Source organism: Sphaeramia orbicularis, chromosome 4 (genome assembly GCF_902148855.1).
Source record: "Sphaeramia orbicularis chromosome 4, fSphaOr1.1, whole genome shotgun sequence".
In the NCBI taxonomy this organism is placed as follows: Eukaryota; Metazoa; Chordata; class Actinopteri; order Kurtiformes; family Apogonidae; genus Sphaeramia; species Sphaeramia orbicularis.
In genome coordinates, this window is record NC_043960.1 from 43,683,900 (window position 1) to 43,700,709 (window position 16,810).

Below are 16,810 nucleotides of genomic sequence, written 5' to 3' on the forward strand. Positions count from 1 at the left end.
GACTGCTGATGATGTAACAGGTCACAAAAGGTTGTCCCATTTCACAGAGGAATGTTTCAACCCCTAACCTGTGTAGTTCTGTTTCAAGTGGTAGTGCCAAGTACAAGGGCCAAGGAGTAGGGGTTAGGGGGAGGGCTAAGGGGTGAATTGGGATTGGGCCTAAGTGTCTCCATCCACTGTCATTGATCCAACTCCATGAGTTTTACTGGTGAATCAATGTTGTAGAAGATGACGGTGTTTCCACATTCACTACGGAGCCTCTGAACGTCCAAATGGGTCATATCTGATGACCATGAAACGATGAAAAACTGCATTTTACACCAATTACTTACATGTATTGATAGAATTGGTGGATCAACAGATTAAACATTTTAGATCAGTAGATGATTTTGGTCATTGGTGGATGTTTGGGTGTTTATGGGTTAATGTGTGGATATCCTGTCATTTTATGTGCCTGAGGGGAAAGGCGGTGAATTCAAAATACAAAAAAAAAAATTCTGTAAATTAACCCATAAAGACCCAGACATCTACTGGTGACCAAAAGCATTTACTGATTTAACATCTTTAATACCTGTTGATCCACTGATTCTATCAATACATGTAAATAATTGGTGTAAAATACAGTTTCTCATCTTTTTTATGGTCATCAGATATGACCCATTTGGATGTTCAGAGGCTCTGTAGTGAATGTAGAAACACCATCATCTTCTACAACATTGATTCACCAGTAAAACCCATGGAGTTGGATCAAACACAGTGGGTGGAGATGCTTGGTTTATGTTCAGTTATTGATATCTTTACTGAAAAAGTCACTTTTTCTCCAGTCTTCTCTGTTTTGATGTAATAACCTTTGAATTTACTCTGAGTTTTAATGTAAATGTAAATTAAATATAGGAAAATACATGATTTACACTGAAAACTACAAAATACAGAGGGCAATATTATAATAAATGATGATAAGTCACTTCAGTTATATAGAAAGAAAGAATAATTTGGGAACTGCCACAAAAGTAGCCCTAGGTCTTTATGGGTTAAGAACACTTTCTCATAGCTACTGCATTTGGTCTGGAGTTTCAGAGTTTCAGTTTCATCCAAACCAAATAAGATGTGTGAAGCCTCCCCTGGCCCGTGGCGCGGACAGAACTTGGGTTTGTTAAAGGTGTGAAAACATTCATAGATGGTTCAGATTTTCAGACAGATTACAGGAATTTACATAATGCTGTTGTTCACCAATAAGAAGAAAGAAGAAGAAAAAAAACAAACAAACAGAAAAAAAATGGCAGAGATTAAAAATGAGGTAACAATAATATGCTGATGTCAAACCCATGTCCATCTGTAGACCAATTGGGGTCGGAGAGCAGGATTCACTGAGTGTCGTAGTAGAGAAATGGATTGAGGACAATTCAGATCATCCTCCACCGCATTCTGTCCAAGCACAGACACAGATACAGTGGATGATTCACCACTTTACAAACGCAGGACTGAGGACATAAAAACCAGTAATACTCACTGCGTGGACTGTATAACACATTATTCAATAGACTGGAGGCTAGACTGAAGATAGACTGAATATTATGCAAAAATAGTCAGGCTATTTGCTTTATTGTTGTCTTTTATTTTTGGAATTAATAAAGAGAAGAGAAGAGAAGAGAAGAGAAGAGAAGAGAAGAGAAGAGAAGAGAAGAGAAGAGAAGAGAAGAGAAGAGAAGAGAAGAGAAGAGATATTTATTATCATGGTTACAGGAACAATGAAAATTATTAACTCTGTTTCTTATTTAGCAGCAAAAATCCTTAAAGTGCAAAAAGAGGGTATAAAAATATCACTTAAAATCACACTGAAAATATATGCTGAAAAGTACTGACAATATACCAAAAAAATTACAAAGAAACTAAAATATACAAAAAGCGGCCTCTGTGCTACAAATGGAAGAAATATATACAACATATAATGATACATACAGGCATACAGGATAAATACAAGTTAGCATCTGTAGGTGTATCTGTACGTCAGAACAGTGGTATATCATGCACATTTGTTTAGTGTGCTTCCAAAATTGCAGTCTGAATGCAAAACTAAACAAAGGATGTGTAATGAATCTTAGTGTAAAAATACGTGAGAGATTTGCACGATTTTCTGTCTCCTGTCAGACTTTATCTTCTAAGTTGGGGTGTTAAAACTAGCCCGCCACAGATTCCAATCCGTTCTGCGGGATGAATTTGCAAAGTGCAAAATTTATACTGAAGATTTTTAACAATCACGGGTGTCAAACTCATTTTCACCCAGTTTGATCTCAAGTGGGTCATACCAGTAAAATAATTACAAAATAACCAAGAAATAATGACAACTCGAAATTCCAAACCGCTATTTTTTTTTTTACAATATTCTGCCTGTTACTAAATGTTTTGCACCTTTGTAGGTCCACTGTCATCTATAATGTATGTGTATAAACGACAAGGTGAGGCATAATATTGTTAAAATTGCATGAATTTTTCTTCACAAATTTCAAATTGTTCAGGGTATTCATTATTTTTTTTTGCAAAAGGAATGTTTGTAAATTTAGACATTTTAACGTGTTCATGATTTAATTTTACTTTTCTTTTGGAATTGTCTGTATTTATAGGCTATTTTTCTCCTATTTTACGGGTCCGGCTCATGTGTGGTCATATTTGACTGTATGTGGCCCCTGAAATAAAATGAGTTTGACACCCCTGTTCTAAATGGCTCAATCCAAATGCAAATACTTGGTGGTCCTGTAAGTTACATGATGGCAAATCGTAACACACCGCCTCTCTGCATCTTACAGTTTCACAATTGGCTGTCGATGTGCTGGAACACGTTCATTGCACAGACATTTCTCAAGGTTGGCCAATCACGGATGTGATGTCAGTTGATAGATAAGAGAACCTTGGCTGATTCCCAGACGTGGAAATTGGAAAAGGAGGCTATCAAGGCCAGACTGTATGGAGTGTTCTGGAGTCCTCCGTCCTAGTGAATGCCTTGTTTTGTTTCCAGCGGTAATCTCATAGAACAAATGTGGACAAAGCAGGATAACGTTGAGTCCGAGTAGATTACAAAAAGAAATGAAATGTACACTGAAAATGTTGCAATAGGTCGATACGCCACATGCTGGTGCAGTTAGTTCACATGCAGACTCACACTGTACATGATTATTAACCTGTATTATATTGTGTCCAATGATTGAGAGATAATAGGTCCATGATAGATGATGGATTTTACTGTTTACTGCCCAGATACTAATCACACTGCTCACTTTGTGTCTGAGGATAGAGTGGTTCGGATAGAGAAAGAGTTGGACATTCAGGGGGGAAAAAGAGAAATAACTGAAAACAAAACGACGGTGGTAATGTGTGAAAACAACATAACAATGGTCAGGGGGGTGTGAGGTGTGGTGGGGTGGGGTAGACTGTGGAAAAAAGGCAGCTGAGGTAAAAGTGCAGAGGATAAATTAAGCCAGAGAGAAGCTGAATAATACAGAAAAATAGAAAGACAAGAGAAAATGAGACAAAGCAAAGGAAGGGAGTGAGATAGAGAGAGGAGGGAGGATGAGGAGGAAGAGGATGAATAGGGTAATAATGGCTCAGTGTGAGAGCTGTTGTAGAAAAAGAGAGAACGGCTGAGTGAAGAAGAGAACAAAATGAGGCTGAGGGCACTCAGACAGATAGAATTAGACACACCGCAGAGGTTCAGCGGCGTGTGTGTGTGCGTGCGTGTGCGCTTTATGTTTTGATGTGCTTGTGTGTGCAGCAGTTGTACGCTGTGGATGGTTACTTGGTTTTACGTGTCGTGTATGTGTGTGTATATGTGTGTGTGCATGCTATGATGTGAGTGAGAAACCTAAAAGAGAGACAGTATTTGCCATTTTCAGAGCAAAGAAAATCTTTTTTTTTTTAAATGGATTTTGCAAGTTTTAGGGAATTGACAAATGTAATGGCTGGGTAGTATTCTGTGACAGGTGAAGAGCTGGAGAGAGACATGCGCTGAAGTTTTCTCCTTTTATTTGTTCAGTAGGTGTTTGAGACAGAAATAGTGGAAGGCTGTAATGAGAGTAAAGCCACTTTTACACAGAGATCCCTGAAAAAAAGGTGAGATGGTGATCCCACCTTTTTCCACCATTGACTGATTTCCACAGCCAAGTCAAAGGAATAACAGAGGTGAGACAGGCTGGGATTTGATTTTAATTGTGTGTGTGTGTTTACACATTCGCAGACGTAAAAGAATGAAATAAATCAGATTAATCTGTAGGCTATACCTTCATGAAGACATAAGAGTATTGGGGAGAAATTCAGGTGAATTAATCTGATTTCTCATGATCAGATTACAGCCGTTATCTGATAAAACATATCAGATCATACTGTTTACATGATCACTTGAATAATCTGAATAAACTCCAGAAATCTGATAATGATCGGAGTATTGGTGTGCATGTGAACAGGCTCATTGTTCTTGTCAGTCTTAAAGGATTCTACTTAGTATATCTACAGTATAAACATGGTATTATCCTAATGTTGTGTATTATTGATTGTTTATTTAGAGCCCCATTAGCTGTCACTCAAGGGTCCACCTTAAAAGGTCCACCTTTACCTTTGTAGTTTTTGCAGGGTTGAAATGATCAAACAAGAAAATACAGGAAATATGTGAACAGCCTTAAAAACACACAAAAAACCAAATGGGTTGTAAAGGTGAGAGTCACTATTTATTGTGACCTCTGACCCCATGACAAGAAGCAGCACAAACAGTTAGAAACATCTGACGTGTTGAATGAAACCTGATATAAAACATCAGAAAATTAATGGAATGATTCTCATATTGTCTCAACAAAAGTTAAAGTGCAAAGGGAGGTCACACTAAACATGACCACTGGGGTTTATAAAAGCCCCCCACCCCACCCACCGAAACATTAGTTTTTCCTGCTGTGCATACTTCAAATATATCCAGATTGTATTTTAATACAGAGACTTAGAAATGTAAATGTGTGATCATTCTAGCTTTACTAAACCAACAAACCTAATGTTGGACTAAGATGTTTGCACAGTACTGTACATATGCAAACCAGAACATTCTCTCAAATGCATGTGTGAAATCTCAAATTAATACACACATAAGTATGAGATGTTATGTTCATTGAAATACGCACTTGGAATAATCTTATAAACATTATGGTCAGTGCACACGTATAGATCTTAATTGTAAAACAAATTGCCCTACATCCTATGAATGTGCAGAGTACCTCCTACTTTGCTTTTTAGAAATTAGAAATTAGCTTCATTATACTCCTATCCAGTGGCAAATATGGACAGTTTTACGTGACAAAGGGGTGGCAAGGGGTTTTTGAGGGTGGTGTAAATGGATTCAGTAAAAGATTCACAAAAATACTTTATTTTTTGTCATATCATGCCCTTTATCAAACGCTACCCAAGTTATTTTTTTTTAATGCAAACCCAGACCATTGTTCACATTGCCACTTTTTAAAAGTAAAAATAACAGCAAAATGAAAATATTCTAATACATATACAACTTCTGCTCTGTAAAAAATGGCAATAATTAAGATGTAGTGGAGCAGAAGAATAAAGCACATATGGTCAATTTAGTTTTCGCTTGAATGCTTTGAGAAGCCTTTAGACATGGTGGTGGTTTGTTTTTACAAATACAGTTTTAAGAGCATAAAACGTAGTATGATGATATTCTGGATCTGACAGCATATTCTGTTTGGATATACTGAAATAGGAATTTTAGTGTATTGAGCATTTTCCAACTCAGACGTGAGCTATGCCAAAATTATAGCAGTTTTATGAGTATTCTTTGGACATGTAGGCAGTGCGTTCAAAAATGTTGGTCTTATTTGTGAGTTTACAGCTCATGGTCCCTGTTCATGGTTAAATAAAAGTCCGTATTTCTGGTCAGAAAGAGAATAACACCAAGCTTTGACATTATGACCGAGGATATCAACAGGTTTTTGGATGAGAGTAAATATCGAAAAGCCAAGAAAGTGTAAGAGGGAATGAAAGATGGAGGCTGTGTTCACACATAGGCCTTTTCCATGAAGGTAGAACCGGTGTCGTTCTGGTTCATGAACTTAATTCTGAACTGTTCTGAACATTTGAACCTGATATAAATTGAATCACAGTGTTGGCTCCCAGCTGGAATCAAAAATAGCAGCTTTTTCCTTGACCTGAAGTGTGAAGATTTGCAGGTGTGGCATATTTCTACAGGTGAGAAAGAAAGAAGGGATGAACATTGAACAAGAGAAACCAATGGGAAAAGAATGTGTGATAATGGCGTCACGGTGATTTAGTGTCTACTGAATTCAAGGAAAAGCTAAAAAAGTTGTATAAAAACTAAAAAACAGCTGACTTCCTGTGAACACCAAAATAAATTGTAATGAAACTAAAGGAGAAGACACACCAACCCGACTGCTGACTGCTCACCAGAAAAGGTCCCGTCTCCCCGACGTGGTCAAAAAAATAGAACACACCAAATCGACTACCGATGTCAGCGTACGTTATCCAAAATACATAGAGGCATTCATTAACTAGAAATCAAAATAATGTCCACTCAAATTAGATACGTTTTTATTGTCACATATAAAGTGCATTAAAGGGTTAATCCAAGCTGAGCAAAATCATTACATGAACTCAGATTAGACTCTACTAATCTATGATGATTAGCATACTAACCTGTTCAATAATATAAAAAATACAGTGTCTAACAATCACATAAAACTTAGAAACATACTCATATTGCCGCTCAAAGGGCTTTAGATGAGAAATGACACAACACCATTCTCTTTCTGTGTAGAACTACTGCTCTTCCTTGGTTACCTATGAGCTAAAACTACTACCACAATAGAAACCAACACCCCCTAGAGGTCTGGAGGAACGCTAATACAAAAACAACTCCAATATAGGATAATTACTACAGTGATTAATATGTTTCATCTGCAACACGTTCTTTAACCCTCGAACTGATCCAGTGCATAGCTTCTCATTTCTGAAACATCCATCAGTTTGATAGAGAGAGTAAAGCTTGGACAATGACAGGATTCACTGCACTCATCAGACTTGTGAAAGAGTGGTTCAGAGCGCATGATTTCATCTCATCATTTTCACACACGGATTGGCCACCGAAAAGTAAAAGACTTTCCACAACGGTCTGACTCCAGGGCAGGGTGCTGATACAGTGGTTAGAGCTGTCACCTCACAGTAAGAGGGCTTCAGATCCACCATCCAATACATGCACCTTAATAAGTGGTGGTTAACTGGTCAGTCTAAATCCCATCATAAGTGTGAATGTCAGATTGAATGTTTGTCTGTATATGTAGTAGTAGTTTATCCACTGTTAGTACTTGTATTTGGAGTAGTAGTATCAACAGTTATGGACATTTGTTCTAGTTACTGGTAACAGCTGTTCCTTTTTTTAACAGTTGTAGTTCAGTTTGCTGTGCATCCATGTGACTCCCCCCATTTCTCCCCTTTACCAATATCTCTCTCTCTGTCTTTCTCTTCCTTTAACCCCCTTTCTTTAACTCCAGCTGGTCATGTCAGTGTCCATCCTCCATGCTCCAGGTTTCTGCTTGTTAAAGGAAGTTTTTCCTTCCATTGTTTCCATGTATTTGCTCCTGGAGGATTCTCCTGGTGTCTGTAAAATGGCTTAAAGGGCTCATATTTTGCTAAAGCCACTTTTATTAGTCTTTGGTACATTCATTTGTGTATTTGGGGACCCTAATAGTTCATAAATTTTGAATTTGAACCCTCCAGGTGCTGCAAAGCTATCTTTATATTCTTTCTGGCAAAAATTGAGTGGATTTCTACAACCTGTTTTAATTCCGTACTTAATTTGTTGCATCTATAACTAGTTACGTCACAACATTTGCACATATAAGGTCAAGACTTCTGATGAACATTTCTCAGAGTACGCCATAATTGTTTGTCAGCAGCAGCAGTTGTAGTCTATACTGAAAATATGTCCAAACTTTGAGCCGATTACCTAAAATGTTCGCTCAAAATGACCTTTCTGGTGTCATTACTCAGAAATAGGGTTGAAGATGGACCTGTGGAGTTGAATTAATGAAGAATTCAGACCCAAGCATAGCATTTACAGTTTATGTAGACCACAGGGAAATGTTTTAAAATGCATAATTGTTATGATGTGATGCTATATAAATACAATTTGATTGATTGATTGATTGATTGATTGTCTTTACCCATTGGTGGATGGAATGGGCTCTGGTGTCCTTTCCACCCTCAGTTCAGAAAATGAATGCATTTATTGTGACATTGTGTAAGCATTGCGGGTTGCATTGAGTATTCTTTTTCATTATCTAAATAAACAGATTATTATGAATTTTTCCCTTTTTGTATAAAAGAGCAAAAACCAGAGTATTTTGTGCCTGTAAACATAGTCGGTGACAGAACTCCTCCCTCATTAGATCAGTGTTTTAATGCATAATAAGGCTTAATGTGCTGTAAAGGTGTATCATATGCTCTGTTTTCCTTGTGTATATTAGTTTAGGTGACATATTTTTTATATTCCTTTCTCACTCCTTCTGTCTCTCTCCCTCTCTTCCCTTTCTTTCCATCACAGGCGGAGATTGTCAAGCGTCTCAGTGCCATCTGTGCTCAGATCATCCCATTCCTCTCTCAAGAGGTAAGTGTCACCAGTGCCAGACACACACACATAAATCAGCATGGAGCTGAGCTGCTCATAACCTCAGCCTATATCTTGCTGCAGACGGAATAGTAAATAAATCTGAATATAATAAAAGCAGCAAGAGAAAAAAGAAAAATAGAAATCGAGTGCACCTTATTATATAGACAAAAAATGTACAAAAACAAACACGTGTTAGAATTAATCGTACTATAAAGCAACAAGAAATGCTATTCAGAGTTTTTTTGAAGAGTTTTTCAGGCTGTGTCAAACTCCACCGTAAACATGAAAGTACACAGTATATGAATATATTAGATTAGTTCACATTATTTTTTGATTTTTAGCAGTTAGATACACCTAAATCTCCCTCAATGTTACATACTGAAAATTTTTATCACTATTTTACTAGATTAATAAAATAAGACAAGATATGACTTTATTTATCATACAACAAGCAATAAGTGAAAAATGAAATATAAAGAGAAAAATAATAAATCAGATTTTTATATGAATATTTAAATAAATTTACAATCAGAATCAGAATTGAAATTAAATATTATTTACATATTTACATTATGGTTGCACATGGTGTGTGTGTGTGTGTGTGGGTCCTGGGAACTAGATTAATGTAAATTCATCAATGGAATCAGTTCTTAATAATAGTATGTGAATATTATAAGTGAATGTCTATCCTTTTTGCTGTCTTGTGTGTTTTTTTCCACCACAGACAGAATAAGTAACTGTGTCAGTTACAGATAAACCCATAGGACATTTAACAATCTGTTGGCACACCATCGTTCTGATTCTGATCTATGGCTAATATTAGGTTTATCTACTGAACTGAATGACTTTTAGGGATAAGAATAGAACAAAAAACTAAACTTGGTCCCACTTCTGTTTTTTCACCACTAGTTTGATGTTCAGATCTAGAGTTACCCAGTTGTTAATAAAGTTAGTGTTGTTTTTCTGACATCATTATATATTTTTGGGAGAAGCAGAGACCACTTAATTTACTTTGGGCTTTTTCCTGTTCCATACCATTGTTATTATGTTTGTTATTATTATTATTATTATTATTATTATTATTATTATTATTATTATTATTATTATTATTATTATTATGTTGTAGAACCATCCATCTGTCAGTCCACCTCTGTTGTCAGTGGTTTAAATGCATATGTATTTAGTGTAGTTTTACCTGTAGTTCAGTATGAGAAATGAAATTCCTTTATTAGTTTAAGATGAGAGAAGTTGCTTTGAATGTATCAGTACATCAAATTAAACATTTAATATCCTGTGGGTTTCTATCTAGATATGCCCAGTAAAAAAAAATGATGTTGAACAAATTCCCACAGGTGTCAGATTCCAGATCATTGTAGAAACACCACTGAACTACTGAACCTTTCTGATTAGAAAAGTATGATATTCTATTCAGAATATCTGCATCACATTGTCTTCCATTTAAAACCATCCATCCCTAAATTGCTTTGTGCATCCTTATCACCAAACATCATTATCACCATTCTGACATGTGTGCCTGTCCTGTAATTTCTATTTAAAGCTACATTAGTACTTGCTTAAAGCAGTGTAAATAAGACAGACCAGCAGGGACACTGCAGCTGAATGTATTGCAGTGCATTGTGTGTGTTTGTGTCAGTTTGTGTGTGTAGGATGTACCTGGATGTGTGATGGCTGTGTGAGCACAGACTGGGGTACAAATCTGCAGACATCCTCCTTTTTGTCTGTGAATGCCAGCATGTGCTGATGAGTGCGCCCCCTGGAGACGGGAAGGTCACAACTCTGTCACTTTGATCAATATTGACACTGTGTGTGTGTGTGTGTGTGTGTGTGTGTGTGTGTGTGTGTGTGTGTGTGTAAATATATGTGTGTGCTGTAAAAAGCACACATGCATGTTTGCCTTTGTGTGACTGATTACATTGGGATCTTGTGTAAACAGGACAGATTCTAGTGTGGCTTTGAGTGTGTGTGCAGGCGTGTGAGTGTGCACACATACAGTATGAAAGTGTTGAAAACTGTGTGTACAGTATGGGTCTCTCTTTGTGTGACTTTTATATTAGTGTGTGTTATATGAATGCATGGTTAGCCAATCCTGACATTTATATTTGTAGAAGTACACCCTGTACTGTAGAAAGTGAGGCTATGTTGACTTTATCTTTAGGCCAGTATTTAAATATACTATTTACTCAAAAACAGGCTAAATTTACATGTAATAAATATTGCAGTCAATCAAATCCAACTATAAATTATTGATAAACTGTATAATATTGAGTGGACTTTAAAAATAGATTCAAGTTACTGATTTCAGTCATTTTTAAAATTATACATCATTGTTTTACATAATATGTCATAAGTTAATAAAGTTTAATGACACTTTGATCACTTTGTCTGATGCATTACATCTATTTATAATAAGGTATATATTTCATTGATGTAAAGCTTGTAAAGACTAAGACGTATTAATTAAGTGGAAGTGTGCAGGTGTGTGCAACAGCTATATATTCAATCATATTTATGCACCTGTAGATCAACATACAGCCAGAATATAGTGGAAATATGTCTTTTTCAGTAAAACAAAACAAAACAAAATGACAAAAATATATTAAAAGATTTAACTTTTTTTAAAAGAAATCAACATGCAACATTTTAACACTGTGTGTAACTTTAGCATTTACTTGTTTATTTATGTGGTGCAGAGCGTAGATGTTTTGTACTTAATGAATTTATGATGTTTGTATGTATTTGTTTTTAGCATCAGCAACAGGTGGTCCAGGCGGTGGAGAGGGCCAAGCAGGTCACGATGGCTGAACTTAATGCCATCATCGGGGTGAGTCACCTCCATTCTTCATGAAAATACAAACACACACACAAACACGCACACACACACACACACACACACACAGATCAACTACAGATTGATGTGACTAAACAGTAGTTGCTTTTCCATTGATCCTCACATTGTGTGAATATAACTTGCACATAATAATTTGCCTAATGGTAAAACAACAATTTTGCCAAAACTCGTTTTTCAATGAAAAGTTTTTGCGCTTGCAAGACGTGGTTTTCTGGGTGTAGTGAAATTGATATATCGCTCAAAGTGCAATGGAAAGAACTTTTTGCACAATTAGTCACATGAACAAAAAAAAATGGATGTAGATGGATGTTACAACAAGCGAGGAAGAAAAGTTTTAAAACAAACATGGTGCCGTATGAGTGGACACACGAGGAAACTGAATCATTTTTTAATTTAGTACGGGATAGAGGGGCAACGAGCATTCTAGATTCAAAACAACAGAGAAATACAGGCATTTTCCCAAACCTAGAGGGTGCTATGAGAGAAATATGAACATATTTGTAAATCAATGCGATATTTATGTTTGTTGTCATGTTTATGGAATGACTTCTCGTGACATGTCGTGATAATAAATAAACAAATCATTACATTTGCGATTTAATGGAAAAGCTGACATTGCACACTTCATTTAGTAAATATCGGTAAAGTTTTGCGCATATGTCCAATGGAAAAGCGACTAGTGAGATTCATACCGCACCATCACTAAAGGTGTCTGAGGATGATGAATGTAGATGCGGTCAGGTGTGGGTCATTTATACAGCTGTTAGTCACCAGGAAATGCAAGATGGGATCTTTGATATCATGCTATGTATGCCAATGCCAATGCACTACTTCAAAGTTAGTTTCAATAACTGAAAATTGGCTTTGAAATATTACTCATATGTTCACAGCCAACCTGTTAGAATCAGATGTTAAGGAGTGTCTGATCTGGAGTGTTGGGTGTGTTTGTGAGTAAAACCAGATGGATGGCTATTGGCAGCAAATGCAATATTGTGTCCTGTTTAACAATTTTATAGGATGCTGTTGCCAGCTTTGGACAGTTTTAAATGGATATATACAAAGATGTTATGAGTCAGTGCTTCCATTAAAATAACCTACAATTAGTGATTTATTGTTGCTCTGAGGCCCTCCACTACTGTAGTAACAGTGTTGGCAAATACCACAGATAATGATTTAAGAGAAAGAAATCTGATGTTATTTTAGGATCCATCAGTATTAATGACATTAAATCTTTTCAGAGCAGTGATCGCATTAGTTTCTGTGTACCGTACAACAGTATACATTAATTACAGCTCTGTTTCAAGGTCTGTGTTCATTCATTCACTCCTCATTAGTCTCTCTGAAGAGTAAAGTACTCCTACCATAATAAAATTCTAATTAACACATACGCACTATCACAATAAATACATCCTGCAATTAAAAAATACTTTGTGTGTGTGTGTGTATGTGTGTGTGTATATATATATATATATATATATATATATGTATGTGTGTGTGTGTGTGTGTGTGTATATATATATATATATATATATATATATATATATATATATATATATATATATATATATATATATATATATATATATATATATATATATAGGATACATATATATATATATATATATATATATATATATAACAGAGGTGCAATGGTACAGGTAGCCCACGGTTCGGTCCGTACCTTGGCTTTTGGGCCATGGTTTCGGTTTGGTTTCGGCACGTGTTTTGTGCATAAAGAGAACAGTTTTTTTTCTCCCAAAAGTATGTTTTTGTTTTGTTTGTCAGCAAAAACTGAATTTCACAGTAGGAACAAATTATATCATTGTACTGAATAAAATATCACTCTCTGGTCTGAACAACAGAACCCTTTCTTATTCCTTGACTACTTGTATACAGTCGTATAAAACAGACAGGTGCACACATAGGACCCAAAGGGGGCTTTTATAAAACAAGTAAATTCCTGTTCTGCATTGGGATGTAAAAGAAAATGGTGGTATAAAAACGCCATATAATCTACCGTACGCTTTTCCTTGTGCTAGCGTTGTTACGGTATTGTATGTGTGTCAGAGTCCTGCACTGGGTCAGGTACCTGCAGGAACTTACAAGTGAGTTAATGTGTAGACAGTGTGTTTAATCACGGATCGGGTCGGGTTGCCGGTCTAATGTACATGGATGGTTTGGAAAAGTGGTGGATCTGGGCAGGACTCTGGTGTGTGTTGAGTCTAAATCCACTACTCTGTTCACTGTCTGTCACTGAGGAGCGGGGCCTCACTGTGCTGCATGCTCACACGCATGCCCAGAGAGAGAGGGAAAGACTTGAGGGGGGGACTTCCACCTTTCGCTGTCAACACAAAATCAATTGCAAAATTGAAAAGTTGTGGCTCATAAGGGCAGATTATCATGTGCAGGGCAGACCAAACGGAACACGGTTTTTCTGAGTACCGTTGCATCCCTACTATACATATACATATATATATATATAGTCAAATTGTCCCAGTAAAAACCATTAAAGAGCACAGCACTGAAAAATATGAATTTGACTCCAACAGGCTCAAAAAATGTTGGGACAGGGACAAAATAAGACTGAAAACTTTATAGAATCTATTCTGTCAGATTTCACAAGTATCAGGTTATTTGGGAACAGGTGAGGGATCGTGATTGGAGCATCCACCAACCACTGAGTCTTTACAAGGCTCAAAAACAATATTTCTCAACACAAAACGAAGAAAACAATTTCAATATTTCACTGTCAACAGTAAATATTCTGGTAGTCAGAGGAAATCTCATTACATAAGGTGGACACCACTGTTGAGTGTGTTTGAGCATCGTATGAGAAATCATCCTGATGAACATACATGTATGGGCTTAGGAGGATTTTGGAAAATGGTTGTCATTAAATACAGTTCAGTTACTATAACTATAACTATATCAGTTCTGTGCCGACATGCCACAGACTTCCATGGACTCAGGTAGATTTCAGATGCGTATATGTTTCAGCTTGTCTTCGGGACAAACAGACTTCAGGTTCTATATAAACAATCCATGAAGACTGTTATCAGCGAAAGGTGCAAAAGCAGCATCTGTGATGGTCTGGGGCTGCATCAGTGTCCATATGGCTGACCTCTATATGTGTGAAGGAAGCATGAAGACTCAGATTGGAATCTCACAGAAACACATTCTGCCATCACTGTGACATCGTTTCGGTGAAGTCTGCTGGTTATTTCATCAGACGATACCTTCTGCCCCTGTTCCAACAGTGGTTTCATAGTCACATCATGGTGGTGTTGGACTGTCCTGTCCACAGTCCACATCTGTCTCCTTTGGAAAATATATTGGCATCATGAAGAGGAGAATCAGACGATGGCAGCACAGACTGTTAAGCAGCTTAAGTCATGGAAAAATTGACAAAATATTCTTTGCAAAAATGCGCCAAGTTCCCCATGATTAATAAGTGTAATAAAAAGGACAAGTGATCCTACAGTGGTAAACATGCCTCTGTCCCTGCTTTTTTGAGTGTGTTGCAGTCATCAAAATCCAATTATTTTTAACTTTGAATATAGATCTAAACAAATTAAAAGGCACCGTAGTGAATTTTCTATTTCAAAAGATCACATATACTAGCACTTCCATCTGGTAACTTTAGCCCGTTGTCAGATACATGTGAGTACTAAGTCACTGCTCCGTCAGTCATGGTCACTGACATGTTTCCTCCTTCATGGGCTGTTCCAGCACCAGTAGTGACGTAGACTTCTTGTATTGTCTGATTACCTGGGCTGAGATGGACTGGTCACTGACCCCGTACAGCATACACCAGTCTAAGATGACACATGATCGGCCAGTGCTGGGTGGTGTCTCTAGGACAATGCTGGAGTGCAAAGCTTACGGCTGCACAAACAACAAGCGCAAACACATGCTTTAACTCAGTCTCTCTCACTGACTGCTGTTTGTTTACTCGCACTCATTGCCTGGAAACAAAGATGGTACGTCACTTCTGGCTGCCCCCACAGGTGCTGCTCCCGCCCATAATTCACATGATAAAAAGGTCCAGTGTGGTGCATTTATGGCAATTTCTTTTTTTTTTTTTTTTGTTATGAATTTGTGCCGCTCTCACTTATAATACACAAAGCACAATTAATGTTGTACGCGAGACCAGTATAGGTACACTTTAAAAACTCAGTTTTTTGTTTTAATTGGATTTTTGAAAAATTGTGCATATTTTGTATACAACCTATACATACACACTGTCACATGCACATATAGTCTGTTTACTACATGTACATACACACTCACAGACACAGTAAAAGCCCTGAGAGCTGCAGTAGATGGTGCTTTCCAGTGCTTGTCAGAGCTCTGATCACATTACTGTCTACTTAAAGCCCTTTGTTCCTCCCAGCACTACAAACACCGCTGTCTCTGAGGTGTGTGTGTGTGTGTGTATATATGTGTCTAACACACTAGCTTGACAAAACAACACACAGAAACACATCATAATGTTCCCCTCAGGATAATAGCCTTTCTTTATCTGTAGCTTCTCCTTTTGTCTTTCTCTCTCCCTCTGTTCATTTTCTCTCTGGGTTTTCTCATTCTGTCTTTTGTAATCTTTTATCTCTCTCTTCCTCTTACGTTGACTCTGTCCTTATTTTCTCCTCTGTTCTCATTTTTATCTTCTGCTCCTGAAACACTTTTCTTTTCCTCTTTCGGCACTCATTTATCCTCTTCTCCCACCTTCTCACTCCTGTACATCCATCTCCCATCTTCTTCACTTTCCATTGCTTCCATCATCATTTCTTTCTGTTCCTCCCCATTATTTCACTTCTGAGTCAAACATTTTTTTCCCACCTATTTTACCTTTCTGTGTTTCCCTGAGCTTCGTCTTCCTCCCTTTTTCCCCCATAAAACCACATTTACTCCCTCATGCTTGTTACTTTTTATTTCTTTACTTTGTGGTTTACATCTTCCCTCTCCCGATGATTTAATTCCCTCCTCCTCATCTTTCCTTTTGTTCTTTGTTGTCCTTGGTGTCCATCTCTCCCACCTTTTAATCAACTAATACCTCCTAATACCTTTAACTTCCCATCTCCCCTCATCTTTTTTCCCCTCCCTCACTGTGGAGTGTTCCATGTGGATTTTATTTCATTATTTCTCGCCCTCTGAAAAGCTTGACCTGCTAACTTTCTCTGTTTTTTTTTCTTCATCCTTTCCACTTTGTCCTGTTACTTTCTCCTGTTCATTGTCTAACCCTTTCTTCCTGACCCTATTTTTTCTAACAACCC

General features: G+C 37.1%; 1 pseudogene; it reads left to right on the forward strand.

The window, feature by feature from the left end:
* The window catches only part of LOC115417585 (transducin-like enhancer protein 4), a 139,878-nt pseudogene that overhangs the window by 89,962 nt on the left and 33,106 nt on the right, over positions 1-16,810 (forward strand).